The sequence below is a fragment of the Labrus mixtus genome, chromosome 23 (genome assembly GCF_963584025.1).
Source record: "Labrus mixtus chromosome 23, fLabMix1.1, whole genome shotgun sequence".
Classification (NCBI taxonomy): domain Eukaryota; kingdom Metazoa; phylum Chordata; class Actinopteri; order Labriformes; family Labridae; genus Labrus; species Labrus mixtus.
The window spans coordinates 1,528,123-1,545,817 of record NC_083634.1 but is presented as its reverse complement, the minus strand read 5'-3'; positions in this window follow the sequence as shown (position 1 = coordinate 1,545,817).

Below are 17,695 nucleotides of genomic sequence, written 5' to 3'. Positions count from 1 at the left end.
CATATGTCTGTGTTGAAAATCTACAATAATCTAAACTTTTTTTGATATATCACCACTGTCTAAGTACATTCATGTGAAACAGCTTTTCACAATAAAAGCGCCCGGGTCAGAGACATGCTCGTTATTCAAAAAGCATTCTGATGCACAGGAGGCGGTATGTTCTTTCTCATGTTGTCTGCAATCCATTTTACAATTTAGGAATGGGGATTGGAAGTTAATGGAAACCCATTTACAAGAAGTCAAAGGTTTCGATCATCATGTTTTAAATTAACGTCAAAGTAAAAAAATTGAAAAATTGAAAAATTGAAAAATTAGCTTTGATGGTTGCCATATTGGAAATGCTGTCTTGAACTATTTTTGCAACTTACCTGGCAAAAGGCAAAGATGTGAGTCAATAGAGAAAGTGATATATGCTGCCAACCAAAAACTTCTGGACGCTTGAAAACCATGATGACACAATTTGTACATTTTATTGTCCTAAACACAAAAAATTACATCCCAAGAACACATTAGTGCCTTTTCTTTTTGCTTTACGAGACCTGCAATGCCATAAATATACTTCATTTTAAGTATTACTTTTTCTACCCTCATCTCTTTGTCTCATACCCACTTGGGTTGAACAAGTACATTAGCTAACTGAGGACTGATTCAGGCCTTTGATAAAAAAAAAAAGAGATATGGTTGCAGTTTAATTAGTTTCTCAATATGTGAATATGTCCTCTTCTTTTCTTCTTCACCATCATCTTTGCAAGAATAGAGGTTAGTGTCACATTGTGTTGAAGCTTTAAAACAATTCTGGAAGAAAAATCTGTATACTTCTTATCTTTTCAGGCTTGAAGACTGTCAAATGTAAAATGAATTTCAGCCCAAATGCTGTCTAATGGAAATGGAAATGCCGAAAAAGCTCATCAGTCTTTTTAGAATAACCCATAATACTCAAACCCTACTGCACACCAATTTTATCTGCCATCATCTGTCTTTGTGATGGGGAACAGGGAATTAGCCAGAGCATTAGAGTAAGCATATTAAAAAGGATAAGAGCATCACTACAAGCCCAACAAAATTGTCCAGTGATGATTAGAGAAAAGGAAAAGAAAGAGCAGAGAGGATGGGAGAGGAGTATGCTGTAAAAAAAAAAGAGAGTGATGGAGGTTGAATTACTTTGAGTGCCAGGATGAACAAAGACAAGGAGGAGAGACCCGAATAGGGCCCATTCATGGTCTGCTGTTTGGTGAATAAAACACAAGGATGGAGAAGAAGAATGAGATGACGAATTAGGAGGGGTGATCAAACAAGCCGGGCAGAGAGGGAAATGAGAAAGAAAGCAGAGACAACTCATTATTAAACTGGGCAGGCTGGACAGCCGGAGACGAGATGGATGAAGGGAGAAGAAAAATAGAGTGGAGGGCAGAGAGGGAAATAGAGAGAGAGAGAGATAGGAAATGAAAACAAACAAGCCATCATCCATCCCGTCTCCAATTGTTGCTCAGTTCCTCTTAAAGGTCGCTGTGCTTTTCTTCTACCAATGTCGACAGGAGGGAGGGAAGGACAGCGAGAAAAGAAAGGGGGAAAAAATTGTGAAGATTTATTTATCGAGGGGAGGAGGAGTGGCAGCAGCAGCAGTGGCGACGGTGCTTCAGAATTCTTGATCATCGCCACGGCGACCAGTCACCTGGCAACCGGGTACACAATGGCTACGGTAGCCTTGGCAACAGCGTGGTCTCCCGTGTGATACATGGGGACGGTGATGAGGCGGGCGGGCAGGGAGACAGGTAGACAGATGGAGTGATAGGGAGAGGAGTGTGAGATGGAGGGCAGGAGGGTGAGATGGAGGGAGGAGGAGGAGGAGGAGGAGGAGCAGGTGTGAACACAGATCCAGTATATCACACCTCAACAGGTGCAGAGGATCGGCCAAATGTGTGTAAAGACATAATGAGAAATGTAATGAGCTACTGACCAGGAGAATGGCCCACCATATGTGACTCTGCTTGAAGGAAAGATATGTTTGTCCACCTTATTTGTGTTTGTCTTTGAGAGTGTGTGTCCGCGTGGGTGTTGGAATAAAAGGTAAAAGGCATCTTGCTTTTTTTTTTTTTTCTTACCTTAAACGTGCAAACACCTTCCTTTTTTCACAGTATTTTCATCTTCTGTACATTTAATGTGTTCCCTCTTGGCGTCTGCACGTTTCTACAGGTTTTATTGCAACCAGCAGGCCCGCCCACAGAAACAGGCTGGGCCTCTGAAAAAGTTACATCTGATTTATTCATATCAATGCATGTGCCTCTTAACCTGCTCTTTCAACACATTCATGTACACTTACACAGTTGGTGCGGTAGAACACTTAAAGGCATATTTTTTACCCACAGAAGTCATAAAAGGAACCCCCCCCCCCCCCTTATATGACATCTTCACCTTATTGGACTAACCCTCTTGCATCTTTCTTCTTTCTGTACTGTTTCCCTAACTTAAGTGTTGTCTGTTAGCTCTTTTTCATTTTTAAATGGTACGCAATTTAAGCAAAGCGGGCAAGAACGTAGAAGTAAATCCCTTCTAAGTTTGGGTTCAGCAAAGCTAAACAGTGGCTGCTCATTCGTTTGGTGACTCTGGTTCTGGAAGTACATTTCCCCATTCAACTCCTCCATTGACATTTCATAAAAACCTAATATCAATATTTATATTCCGGGAACCAAGCCAACTAGCTACCCCAATACTTGGGACTATAAGACATTTGATTTGGCTCATAAAAATGTTGGAAAATGGAAAAAAAGGCAAAGGTACAAGACTGTGTGAATACCTTTTTCCAGGTCTTTTGCGATTACAAAGAGACCCAACAAACAATGATTAAGCATGCTTCTTTTACTGTGACTTTCTCCATGACAACAGTTTATTTGAAGAGTTCCAGTGAGGATTTAGAGTCCACCATAGCACTGAGACTGCACTAGTTAGAGTTACAAACGATCTACTTCTAGCCTCAGACAGGTGTTCGTCTTGTTAGATCTTAGTGCTGCTTTTGACACCATTGACCATCGGATCCTGTTGTACAGACTGGAGCATTTGCTTGGAATTACAGGGACTGCTTTAAGTTGGTTTGAATCCTACTTATCAGACCGATCTCAGTTTGTACATGTTAATGATGAGTCCTCTATGCACACTAAAGTTTGCCATGGAGTCCCACAAGGTTCAGTGCTTGGACCAATTCTTTTTACATTATATATGCTTCCTCTGGGAAATATTATGAGGAAACACTCCATACAGTTTCATTGTTATGCAGATGATACTCAGCTTTATGTATCAATGAAGCCCGATGGTACCAGTCAGTTATGTCAGCTAGAAACATGCCTTAAGGACGTTAGGACCTGGATGACCAGAAATGTTTTGCTACTTAACTCAGACAAGACTGAAGTTATTGTGCTAGGCCCTAAGAACCTCAGAGAGACTTTTTCTAGTGATGTGACTGTCCTTAATGACATCAGCCTGGCATCTAGCACCACTGTTAGGAATCTAGGAGTTCTTTTTGATCAAGATATGTCTTTTAGCTCTCACATCAGTCAAGTTTCAAGAACAGCCTACTTTCACCTTCGTAATATATCCAAGATCAGGAATATCCTGTCGCAAAGTGATGCAGAAAAACTAGTTCATGCATTTGTTACCTCCAGACTGGATTATTGTAACTCTCTTTTGTCAGGGTGCTCTGGCAAATCTCTAAAGACTCTTCAACGGGTCCAGAATGCTGCAGCTCGTGTACTGACCAGAACCAGGAAATGGGACCACATTACTCCTGTCCTGGCTTATCTGCACTGGCTCCCTATACAGTCTAGAATAGAATTCAAGATCCTTCTTCTCACTTACAAAGCTCTAAATGGCCAGGCACCATCTTACCTGAAGGAGCTACTAGTGCCGTACTGTCCCTCGAGAGCGTTGCGGTCCCGGAGTGCAGGCCTGCTGGTGGTACCTACAGTCTCCAAGTGTACTATGGGGGGTAAAGCCTTCAGTTATCGGGCTCCTCTCCTCTGGAACCGCCTTCCAGCCGGGGTCCGGGAGGCAGACACAGTCTGTATTTTTAAGATTAGACTTAAAACTTTCCTTTTTGATAAATCTTATAGTTAGGGCTGGTGCTGGTGTAGACCAGCTCTTAGTTATGCTGCTATAGGCTTAGACTACCGGGGGAACTGGCACCCTGAGCTCCTCTCTCTCTCTCTCTCTCTCTCTCTCTCTCTCTGCATATACAGTACATCATATTACTGCATGTATCTATCTATAAATCTCAGTCACTAACCACCTACTTTCCTGGGAGCTCTTGAGCTCCCCTAGGCTCCTCAAGATCGTCGGTTGACGGCTTGCCAGAACAACCCCCACCCCACCACTACCCCCTCCCCACCGGATCGTGGGTTGGCGGCCTGCCAGAACAACCCCCCCACACCCCCTCCCCTCCCCACCGGATTGCTGATGGACGGTCTACCTCCCCCCACCCCCTTGCTCTCTATCCCTCTTCCTGCATCTTATCCCATCTCTCCCCCTATCCCTTTCCAAGCCCGGCGCAGTCTAGGCCTGTGAAGACTGTTTCGTCATGAGCCGCTATACAAATAAAAGTGGAGACTGTAGGTACCACCAGCAGGCCTGCACTCCGGGACCGTAATGTTCTCGAGGGACAGTACGGCACTAGTAGCTCCTTCAGGTAAGATGGTGCCTGGCCATTTAGAGCTTTGTAGGTGAGAAGAAGGATCTTGAATTCTATTCTAGACTGTATAGGGAGCCAGTGCAGAGAAGCCAGGACAGGAGTGATGTGGTCCCATTTCCTGGTTCTGGTCAGTACACGAGCTGCAGCATTCTGGACCAGTTGAAGAGTCTTTAGAGATTTGCCAGAGCACCCTGACAAAAGAGAGTTACAATAATCCAGTCTGGAGGTAACAAATGCATGATCATCTCCACATATGTCACCAGTGACCACTTATGATCAGATCTTACTTTCCCTTTTTTATTTATAAATTAACATGCAGCCTTTTAATATAATTTGACAACATATCAAATATGTAAACAGTAGTTACTTTTATTTTTTTGTTTGTATTTGGCTGGCTGGTGAGCTCCTCCATTGGATACTATGAAAGCCCTAATGCATTTTGGGATGGTTTTATTTGACCTGTGTGCTCCCGTTTCAGATGAAAAATCTGGTCAATCTAACATACTACAAACTCCCACTTATTGCCTACTACGATTTCAGAATGTACTACATACTGAATGTGATGTAATATTTAGTATAGAGTATTAAAGTATGTAGTTCTATGTACAGTCTACACTGTACGTACAGTATATAGAGTCCAGCATATATTGTGCTATTATGCTTTTGGTCAGTTTTTTGACTACTTTGTAGTCCTTTTAATTTAATGACAATTAACAGGTCAGCAGGTTAGCTATCCCAAAGAGTGCATTGAAGTGCAACACAATGGCAGTCATGATTTATTTTATTTTAAAGATTTTCTCAAAATAAAGAACACATAAAAGTAAACTGTGTTGTACCGAATAAAGTCAAGAATCCTTAATATCCCTATCCTAAAAATCTTAAAAAATGTATTTCTTTTTATTATAATTTTTTCCATCTTGTAGGTACTTAAGTCCTTGCCTTATCTATATCAGGTACAGTTTCACAATGTATGCCTTGTTCTGCTCAATGGAACTCATGTAATCGCCTCCTGCCTACCCATATTGAAAAAAATTGGCATCACAATTTATGCTCAAACACGGACAGGGCAACGATTCAAAGGTCTCTTATCATTTTTAAGTACAGGGAGTTTACACTTATAACAGGCTACAGTTCTGTGACTTTACAACAAATAAGTAATGTTGAGTGGGCCTATTTCTGGTCAATTAAAAAAAAGTAACTTATTATATTTAGGATGAACCAGGTGAGAAAGTGCTAGCCTCCAGGCTCCCCTTAGCATTTGAACCAAAAAGAAAACAGTCCTTATGAGTGTCCCTGAAAAGTACACACACAAAACACAAACACTCTTGCACCAATGTTTCAAGCTTTCTTCAGGAGGATCGTGTATTTCCTGTTGAGTCACATCAATCACTCTAAAACACTGAGTAATACATCAGGCCTCTCTACTTTGCTCTGACAGAACTTGACTGTGATTCACATGTACGTCTGCTGAAAGCTTTTATTGCATATTCATATGAACCGCCCACACATGTTAGCACACGCAGGTTGTGACGCAACACCGATGCAAACCATGATGAATAAACATGCAGGACAAAAAAGACATGGAAAAAAAACATGAAGGCATACTTTAACACACACTGGGATGCCACACACAAACTGAGTTGATTAAAAACATAGAGGAGTGATACATCTCTGGCGCAAAGATTCTAAATTAGCCAAGTTTTAATTTGACATTCAGCACGGACATGATTTAATGGTTAACATTTCAGATAAGACTTATTGAGGCCTAGGGGCCCATCATTACAAAACTGTGGTTATTTTGTGTGTGTGCGCATGTTTGGAAGGGCAACTGAGATTGAGTTTGTGTTTGTATCAGTCTGTACTGTAGTACATCCTCTAAGCCCATTAGCCCCAGGTTAAGTGATTTACAGCTTCAGCTGTAAGCCCCTCCTGCAATCTCATCCCCAACACCCCTGTCTATCTGCTGGCTCTATCTGCCTACCTTATCTGGCAGATTACACGCACACACACACACTTCAACACACACATTTACACACACACCTGTCAGTCTGCTCATGTAGACACACCGCGAGACACAACTCTGAACAGATATCATCGTCTGCAGAAAACAAAAATAAGACAAGAAATCCACTAATCACACACACACACACACACACACACACACACCTCATTAGAAGGCATTGTGCTCCTGCAGCTAACACAAAGGAGATGTTTCATCTGCTCTGTATGTTTGTTCTCATTGTGGATTCTCTTTGATAGGAGCGTCTTCATCAATGCATCTAATAGCTGTATACACTGTCTCTCTGTAATGGTGCGTGTGAGGGTGTGTGTTTCAAAGTGTGTTAAAAAGAGAATGGGAAATGTGTGCATGAGAGGAAAAAGTGTGTGCATGTGTACGTGTGTGTGTGATCGATATAATAAACTTAACGGCTGCTCTCTCTCCGCTACTTTTACAGGAGCGGTGAACAGCCTCCAACCTCGGAGACAAAAGGAAATGTAAAAAGCAGCTCTGAGGACAGATAAAAGCAAGAGAGGGAAGTGCTAAATGATTGCTAGAGCTCCTGCATCACCCCCCTTTGTCTCCTACAAACCTTCATCCCTCACATCCTCCTCTCTTCTTCCATTCCTCCTCCACCTCCTTTCCCCCTGTCTGTTTTTTATTCTCTCATTTCAAAGGCACAAAGAGAGAAAAAGGGAGAAACCAACAGCGGTAAAGCAGCAACTCCACTTACAAACACGCAGGCATTATAATGGGGCGGCCGCCGCGTTGCCACGACAACACACAGGGAGGTGAGGGTGGGTGTGGGGGGGAGACGGCGACACCGAGACAGAGATGGGAGAGAGGGGGGAGGTAGAGTAGGTGGCAATAAAAAAAAGAAAGAGAGAGAGAGAACTGGAGGTTGTTATCTCGGGTGTATTTACCTGTAGCTCTCATGGCTGCTCGGCAGAAACGTCTTTTTCCGTCTCGCCACTGATCTGCTGTGTCAGTCAACGAGTCGACGTGTTTATCATGCTGCAGTTTATCATATGGGAAAGACGGCAGATTGAGTACAAGCTCCCTGCTTGGAAGTACAGCTTACATCTGCATTCAGGAGAAATAAACACCACCTCACTATGTGGAGAGATATTTTTGACTACAGTAACGTAAACAACTTTTTTTTTTAAGAACGATTCTTTGACACTTTCGCAGTTGTCAGAGTCGGGCTTGCGCCTTTGACAGTAACATTTTGGAGCAAATATGAAATGTATAGGCTGCAGTAATGGTGAGTAGTGGCTGCTTCCTGTTTTGTAAAGGCCTAACTAACTCTCTAACACTCAAAATCATTTTAAAGCTTAAAGTTGCCACAAAAACCCATTTTTACATTGTGAGTCTGTAATGGAGATTAGTGTCCAAGTGTATGATTTTACATTGCGTTATAGTGTTGTAGAAGCTAAAGAGACGTCAGTTGAAATTAGCTTCACATACACACACCTCATTGGCTCCGATGTTTGACAGTGATTCCATCTCTCCCCGATACGTCTTGTAGCCTTATTCAGACTGTGATCTCCTGCAGAGGCACCGAGGTGTCAGAGGTCACTTTGTCTCCTCATCGTCACAGAGACGTTCATATTGCACCTTGCATTGGCAGTCTGAAGAGGGCTAGTTTACTACCACTGATACTTGCTCAGAGGTGGAAAGATTTCTCCCAACCATTGTGCGTCAGGGTCATTTATATTGACGGCGAGGTGCAAAAGTCTCGTCCTTGACAGACGACGTAAAAGGGGCTAAGGATGGGAATACATGCTTTTGGTCTTTGCAGATATATTTATGTTTTGAATATGCAACATATTAAACATGAATAGAGACACAGACACACTGAAAATGTAAAACATATATGTATATGGTTTTTTTGCCACAAATACTGACATAATTTGATGCCCAGCATTCTATGACTTAAATAAGTAGGCTATTGGATGATTTCGCAGTCAGTGAAAGTCCTTTGTCTTTCATTTTGTAATTTGCAATATCATACTTATGTTATACCACAGTAATATTATTGACTCGGTGGGTGGGACAGGTCAAGCCAACCATGTGCAATGCAGGTGACAACAGCCTGTTTCATTCTTTAGCAGTTTCACCATTCCAAAATCATAAGCATAGCTAGCCTAAAAAACGTACTTTTAAGGTACTTTAGTTACCAAAGACGGGCTAACCATGATAGTTAATATAACATTAGCCTATTTGAATTAATCACAATTTATCCATAATTTTCCTACGGCTGATTTAGTTGAAAAAATAATAATTAAAATGACAAATCATTTGAAGCCAGTCTTGGATTTTGAAAAGTTGTTCTGCATCATATGTTGTGTGATAGTTGATTATTTCAACAGTTATTCCACTACAGCTAGACTGAAGCTTCCACCTGTGTGTCTGCAGAGTTTAGAGTCTGTGCCATGTGTAATGACTAACTCTTTCCCAATACTCACCACTCACACACAACGTTTTACCAGAAAACGGGATCCCCTCTGGATATTTTGGCTGAAGGTGAAAGCCAAGAGCATGGCACATGTTGTGACCTGTTACCTTCACTGGCTCTGATACTTAACACGCGGCTGATGTCAATCGATAGCGTAATGTGAAGTCTGTTGTAGGTGGAGAGCAGGAGTCAGTCATGTCTCAATTTTCTTCTTTTGGTGCACAGCAGCAGTCAAGAGCAGGAAAGAATCCAGGCAGACAGAAGATGAGTGGGATGCATTTAGATCATGTCTAGATTTCAGACTCAGACATTGTTAACTATATGATGAAGACATTAAGCTATCATAGAGCTGCAATTAAGAGAACACTACTGTCAAATACATTTTTATGACAGCTATTTATTTCCCATCAGTTTAGCAGTAGAGACTATGGTGGTAAAGGAATAATGTGATAGGGGTCATCATGACAAATCAGGGAAAGACACATCATCAGCCATTAGACTTAAAGCTGTTTGTTTGCAACCTTTCTAGATCCTCACTTGTGATGCGCTTACTCTCTGATGTTCCTCACTTTGGAAAAAAAGCATTCTGCTAAATTAATTGAAGAAATTAATTCTAGAACCCCAATGATGTCATGACTCTTGCTGTCCATCATCCTACACGGTGGAGTTGTTGGGGGCGAGAAGGGGCCCTATCCCTTTCCAAGCCCGGCGCAGGCTAGGCCTGTGAAGACTGTTTCGTCATGAGCCGGGGATCCGGCCGAAGATTTCTGCCTTTTAATAATAAGGCAGTTTTTTCTTACCACTGTAACTTTTGCTGTTTGGCTAAAGTGTTCATGATGGATAGGCCGGATCTTTGTAACATAGCAATAAGTAAGGTCTTTTACCTGCTTTTTGTAAAGTGTCTCGAGATAACACTTGTTATGAGTTGACGCTATACAAATAAAAATTGATTGATTGATTGATGTGGTAGGGTAGGTTGTATCTGTGTTGGCACTGTCTGGAGCTCACATCAACACACCCTGGGTCTGCTGAAGGTGGCAATGCTGTTTTGGTTGCGCTGGCGACTAAAGGTCATAGAGTAGGTATGTAACTTTTAGTAGGGCACAGGGGAATATGACTTTATTGTCCACATGGGGAAATTCCTTTCCACAGCACCCTTTCTGTCCAACAGACAATTACCACCGAAGAACAGCACATTCACAAAACACATAAACAATGCAATGTATGCAATGCATAAAACAAACAATGGGATGAGGGATGGCTTCACTGAGCACTTAACCTTTCATTAAGGCACAATATATTAAAAAGGAAATAATCTTCAGAAAAGGTAAAGGGGTAATAATGGATTTGAAGTGTCTGAAAATGTCAATTCTGGTTGGTGTTTTTTGGTTTGGATTTTGAAAATTTCAAAAAATCAGAGAATTGAAAAAGACCAAGTACTTTGAGTTTTCTGTTGTATCTTTCATCACTATTAGTACACTGATGTATTGTGTTTATTTAAAAAAATGTGTTGTCACAAAACCAGATTTTCTAATTTCAACACGATTCCAGTAAAAATCCAACAATATTGATAGCCATTTAGATACTGCTACAACAATAATACAAGTCCTAGACACAAAGTAATGGACAATTTCTTGTAAAAAAGAAAAATATTGCAAGCATATTCCAATTAAATTGTGCAATTGAGACAGTTCTCTCTCTCTTTTTTGGTTAGATATATGACTGAAAATCTTTTATTTTCCAAAAGCTTTGGAATGTTTCAGTAGTATTAATTATTAAAACGACAGATTGTATTGTTTAAAAACACTTGGTATTGAAAAGCTCTGAAAATGTTAGCTTAGCTAGTCTCTGCATGCACATAATTGTGACGCTTCTCTATAATGTCTGATACACTAGGAAGGATTGTGTAATTTAAAAAGAATTCTGATAACAGCTTGCAAAGAACCCTAACTTTTGGTTTGACAGCCAGTAAAATAACAGCAAACCAATATAATTCAGTTGAAATATACCACGATACATCCACTGCTTGTGTACGGTCTTTAAAAGCTGTAATCTATATTCTACAAATCAAAAAGACGGTAAAATGTTGTTGGTTTAGCCTCTGCTATATCACAGCCTTGGGTCAATACTGCACTTTAACACTACAAGTAGCTGATTCACCAATAAAAACTCCTGACACATAAAGTACAAGCAAAGCAAAGCTTCACCTTGTAGCTGGATAAAGCTTAGCCTCAGACATAGAAAACAAGTCACAGCAGCTCGTAGCTGCATGAACAAAGATTTAAGTTTAAAGTATAGATGTCTGCAGACGTGGACGGGCTGTGCTTTGATGCTCATTGACAGTCAATGTGTGGAACAAACACTGTGTAGACAAACAGGAGATGAACATGTTGTCTGAATGTGAAGAGAAGGCTGTCCGGAGGTCGGGGAAGTCAATGATGGAGCCACTGGAGTCAATGAAGGACGAAGGAACTCTGGAAGTAGGATAAACAGGAAAAGGAGTTTGTGCAATGTGAGCTGAAAGAGATGGGTGTCAGAAAGAGGTATGGAAGAATTGAGTGCAGAAAGGCGTTCACAGCAAACAGCAAACACTCCTGCCCATGCAAGCTTGGAGAAATGATTGGGATTTGGAGTCAGAGAGTGAGACGGAGCGGAGCGCGGGAGTAGGCAGATGGAGCTGGTTAAATCCTTGTCCTGAGTATTGTACCAATTGTGGCAGAGAGGCAGACACAATAGCTGAGCGGGTCTCCTGTCGCTTCCATAAACAAGATAAATTGATGGGACTCCCCCGCCCACTAACATCCACAGTTTGTTTTTATGTCCTTCCAAGAGAACGGAATGGAAACCTACTCTGGTAAAACAAAGAGAAAACCCTCCGCTAAATATTCCTTTTTCCGCTCTCTAAACCTTCTCAATAGCATCATGGATGAGTGGCAGCATTTGATGCCATTGTCTCATGTGAGTAGCTTTGGCTTGTATTAGGAAGAGGCTCTTTCTGTCTGGCTCCCATGGTGCTGAGAATAAACTAAAAGGGATGTAATTCAATCAGTTAGGTTTATAAAGCCACCTCTTTACAATAGGCATTCCTCTTTACTTTACATAGACAAAACATGATGGAGCATAAACAGTATTGATGTTGACTACATTGTGTGAATTTTGACAACCTCTAGGAGGTTTCCTCTGAATATAAATGTATCATTATGGACAGAAATGTTACTCAGAGACATGCAAGCTTCAGAGAACACAAAGGAAAAATTGCATTCATCATTCAGTAAGTGTAGAGATCATAGAGGATTACAGGTCTTACACAATTGATTTTAGAATTACAAGCAAGGAAAATACATTATTAACACATTGTGATTTTGTTGTACATGTGAATGCCAAGCCACTGATTGGAAGATATATACTGACTTGGTCTGAGTAAAACTTAGAAGAAGAGAAAAACCTGAAAATAAAAGTGAAACTATCTCATCCAAACATTAGATGACCTTTAGAGATTGACATTTCTGCAATGAGAAATCAAAAAGGAAAAACATGTTTATTAAAGTTGCTCTCTGTCTCCTCTGGTATTTATTCTGTGCTCGTCTACTTGTTGATGCAGCGTTGTTAGCGGTGATCTATGCTGCCTTCAGCAAAGTCTGTGATTTACTATGCGCTCCGACTCTGACACGGGGCCAGGGAAGGGGGCGGGAGAGGGGTCACGTTTAATGGCTGTCTGACCACCATCCATCTTCCAGCACAATCAATGATGCCATTCAGGCAGATCTCATCCAATCAGAGTAGGCCTATACGTCATGTTGGGGTGTGAACAGTGCAGAAAGCCTTGTTTGAGTGGACAGATCCAGACTTCTGTACAAACAGATTACGAGGAAGATTAGAGACCATCTGGACAACACGTACAGTACCAACCAATGATGCAATACATAACTGAAACAACTCAAACAGAATCATTAAATAGAGTCATGACAAACAGGCACAACATAATGCAATCAAAATTAACATGCCAGGACAGCTTAAGTTCATATCTGGCTCAATGTATATCCTACTACATCTGTATTTTATCAAATGGATCACATTCTCAAGTGCTTTAAACTGATTATTTGCAACGTTTTTAACATATATCAGATATGTAATATATTTTAATGACTGTAAATATATTGTTGCGTAATGACTTTCAGAAAAAGAGAGTGAAGTCAAACACCTTCCTGGTTTGTTGTTGTCAGCCCTGTGTTCACACTTAAAGGACAGCTTGTTTATGTCACTCAGAAGAAAGCGAAGAAAAGACTTTGTTTGATTAAAAAAAACAAAAAACTTTGTGGTGCATAACTGACTGGAGATCAGTCCTACATATGTCTGCACATGTTCAAAACACTGAGGGAGGGGGGGGGGGAACCCTGTTTGAAACATGTTTGAGCCTCTGAGTGACATGTGCTTTGTTTTTGTCTAAGTAACTGTGAATCTACTGGTGACAAAGACATCTACTGGACCTCCATTCTGAAAGTCACATACTATCAAGACATGCAATACGTTTATGGCGCAGCTGTGGCTCAGTGGTAGAGTCGGTCGTCTCTTAACCAGAAGGTCGAGCCTCAGGTCCTGCAGCCACATGTCCGATGTTTCCTTGGGCAAGACACTTAACCCTAAGTAGCTCCGGCTGCATGGTTACTGACCATAACAGCCTCCATCAGTGTGAATGGGTCTGAATGTGTAGGTGTGACCTGCTGTGAAAAAGCACTTTGAGTAGTCAGAAGACTAGAAAAGCGCTATACAAGCTCAAGTCCATTTACCATTTATATACATAACAGTACTTTGAGGACATTAGATTTAGGCCTCTGCAATGTAAAGAGTGTTAAATAAATGTTAAAGGGAGCAGCCTTATTTCATTTACTCAATGTCTGATGGAGACTAAATTGCACAAGTCTCACTTATTGACTAAAATGGACAGCTGCACTGATTAATTCATTAAACAATTGACAAAGGGTAATCTGCAGATCTGCAATTATTTTGATTATCAAATAATTGTTTGCAAAATAGAATGGAAGCCAAAAAGAACCAGAAACATTTGGTGGATTAAAACGGTTGGTTGGACAAATAAAGGCATTTAAAAACATCACCTTGGGTCATGTGAAATAATGCAATGCTTTTTCTGGATAATTAAGGAGGTAGATTGAGATAATAATAATAATAATAATACTCAGATTAATCTATAACAAAAACAATTGTCATTTACAGCACACACAGTCTTTCCCAGTGATTTTTTTGGCTTTGCTTGTCAGATTTGAGAGTCAGCTGTTGAAGCATTCCTACGCTTACAAGCATTACAAATAGGATGCCAAAACACAAACAACTAGTAAGGATCGACAACGAGGGAAAATTAAGACACAAAGTGTCTTGCTGGCCTGCTTTCAACTACATTAGTGTTAAAGTGGGAAATCAATCGTCAGACCTACAGTGTGCATTGGAAAATGGTCGACTATGTATATGTGATTTGTAGTTAATGGACTAAAATGTGCAAAACTGCCAGTGTAGTCTTTTAAGTTAATAACCCCAGTGAGAGGCGCCCTTGTCAATCTCAAGCCCATAATCCATCTGTGTGCTCTGAGTGGCTCCTATATTATTCATGGCAAAGTTTCCCCGTTGCTTTAAGGTAATTTATTTTCCTCACTCACTGCAAGTTTCTGCTCGGGCTTGTTTTAGTGGCCTCTGTGGACAGCATGTCTGTGGGAACAGACATTGTTTTTGGATGTCTTTATTGTGTTCCGATGCAGTATCAAAAAATATGTGCTTTTTTTAAAGTGTATGTCCTCAGAGTAATGGCACACTGAGCCAAAATAATAAAATAAACTGAAGCACGGCCAACAGCAAAGTTAAGAAAATACACTTTGTTTTGAGCATCTAGGAATATGATTCATATTAGCTAGAGTATATTTTGATGGCATGCAAATTGGTTATTTGTCAAAAATCTGGCAAATAAAGAAGAAACACTTTTAATGCTTCTCTCAACATCGTCTGTTATGCACTCAACAATGACTTTTAACATTTTCCTCGTCGCACAGGCTTGTTGCCCAGTGCCCTTGCTTCAAAAAGTAATCCTTCCCTTCAAAGTCAAGCATTTAGCCGGGAAGCACATGGGCAGAATTGTAAATAAATCATCGAGTAGGGCCCTAGACGTCCCACCAGGAGGAAGCCACACACATCTTGCGGTAAATGATTGGTGTGTGTTTAAGCCTGCCTCCTATAGAGGAGGTAAGCTGCTGATGAATGAGAGGCTGTGGTTTAATGAAGTGCATTTATTAAGGTGTGATCACCGGCTAACGGACAGATCCCCTGGGCAATATACAAAGAGTACATATCAGAGACAGACAGACGGACGGACACGGGGGAGGGAAACAAATGGGCGGAATTAAGAGGGATAGAGAGAAAAGGTAAACACAAGAGGAAGAAATAAATGAGTAAAAAGAAAGGAAATGGGAATAAGAAGTGGAGAGTAAACCAAAGTAGTAATAGAATTATTCATTTAAAGGGATACTTCACTGGTTGAAACATGAGTCTGTATTGACATTGGGTCATATATGTAGTAGAAATGTGAAATACATTTTGAAGTTGGTGTCTTCTTGGCCGAGAAAAGGCAGAAAGTGTCTTTTTGGCTCATGTGGATGAAAGACAACAACTCCCAGAATGCACAGCAGGTCTTGTTGCCCCCTGTTCCTCCAACGGCCTTGTCATGATAATGCATTATGAGGATTCACTTCAGTGTCTTTATCGGTAGGCGTGGTTAGTATGAGGAGAAGCAGGGTCAGTACTGATGTCACACCTGAGGGGGGGTGTGGTGGCTCTGTCTCTGTAATCTTCATTAGCAGCACCTGCTCAACTGCTCATCGCTATATTGCGGCTCGTAGAGATAGCTACCAACATCCGATTCGAACACAAGACCTTTAAAATCCCCTTCATCCATATCACTTTGAAGTTGATACATACGCTATTGTCGGTTCTTCTCAGCTTTCTACACAGAGCCTGTTAGCATAGCTACAAAGCAAGATGGCCGACGTTGCTTTTAGATTCTGGGAGTGAGTTCCCACCCACTGATCTGTGATAGGTCTGTAGCTTCAGTGGCCCCCCCCCCCCCCCGGGTTGAAAACATGAGGAACTAGCGATGTAGTTTCACCCCCTCTAACCAGACCAGGAGGCTCCTTTACAGACTTAGAAATACAAAGATTTCCCATCTCAGGGGGAAATGAGGGCGGGATGCACGACCATTCAAAAATACTACCAGGTTTCTAATGATACAAAGATTAATGCAAATGGGTGAAGTATCCCTTTTCCCATGTACAACACACACACACAGCAGCATACAGAAATGGAGGATTGTTCATATAGCATTGACTTATCACTACTAAAGTATAAGAACAGAACACATTATCACCTTACCAGACTTTACACACGAGCAAACAGACACATTAACGCCACCTTGTCACTTTCAGTTTTCATTGTGAGTTTATGTGCAAGCAGTTCTGGGAGTTCCTCCCAAGGTCATCTTAATAGACTTTTGCTTTCTCACCAGAGAGCACTCAGACGACCATACACTACCCCCCAGTGCCATAAATCACCCTCACACACACGCGCACATCCATCACTGTGAGCGAGTCAGAATGACAAATAATACCTCCAACAATAGGTCCTATTCATCAATACGGCCATATGTTACCCAGCAGAGCAAAATGTCCAAATAATGAAGCAGAATGTATTCAAAACAAACACATGAGAAATGTTTTCTTCTTCACAGCTCCTATTCCTGGCAGTGGGAAGTCGTATACTTTGTGTTATATATAGCTATGTTTCTCTGTAATGTTCACATCTACATGGAGAGTCGCAGAATGGAAAGCTGCCTCACATCATTTCACTCAGAGCTTTGTGTAGAAAACACAATGTTTGTGAATGACACACTCTTTAAAGAACGGTAATTTTTGTAGTCTTAAACTTCCCTCCTATCAGTCATAACAACATCGCTGTCAGCACATTAATTGCTGAGATCTGAGAAAGCAGCAACGACGCTAAAAAGAATTGTGACAGGACGAGAATAACAAGCAGTCAGATGATAAGAAATCATCGCTTTAGACAAAGTTGTTTTAAAGATAAAATAAAAAACCGCATTAGATGTTGCAAGTTTGATGGCAAAAGCTACAATGGATGCAGAGTTATAGAAGATATATTTTTTTAATTTAATTTATATTATTCAGAGAATATGACTGCTGATGTTCTTTGGGTAAATTCAGTATTTATGACAGCTACCAAATACACCTGTGGCTCAGATGCACAATATTGTAAGCAGGGTAAAAAAATGTTTTTATAGAGTGACCCAAAAAGAGGATTTTAACTTAATAAATAGCACCTCTTATCCTTGGGATAAACTTCATTTTAACCAAGAATTTACCACAGCCTGATTATAGCCCCACACTGTTTTAATTCCCCCTGAAATAAACTTGATTCCTTCACACTTGGATTAGCAAAAGGCAATACTCTAGCCAATGAAATTAACTCTCACAGAAAACTGGACACCACA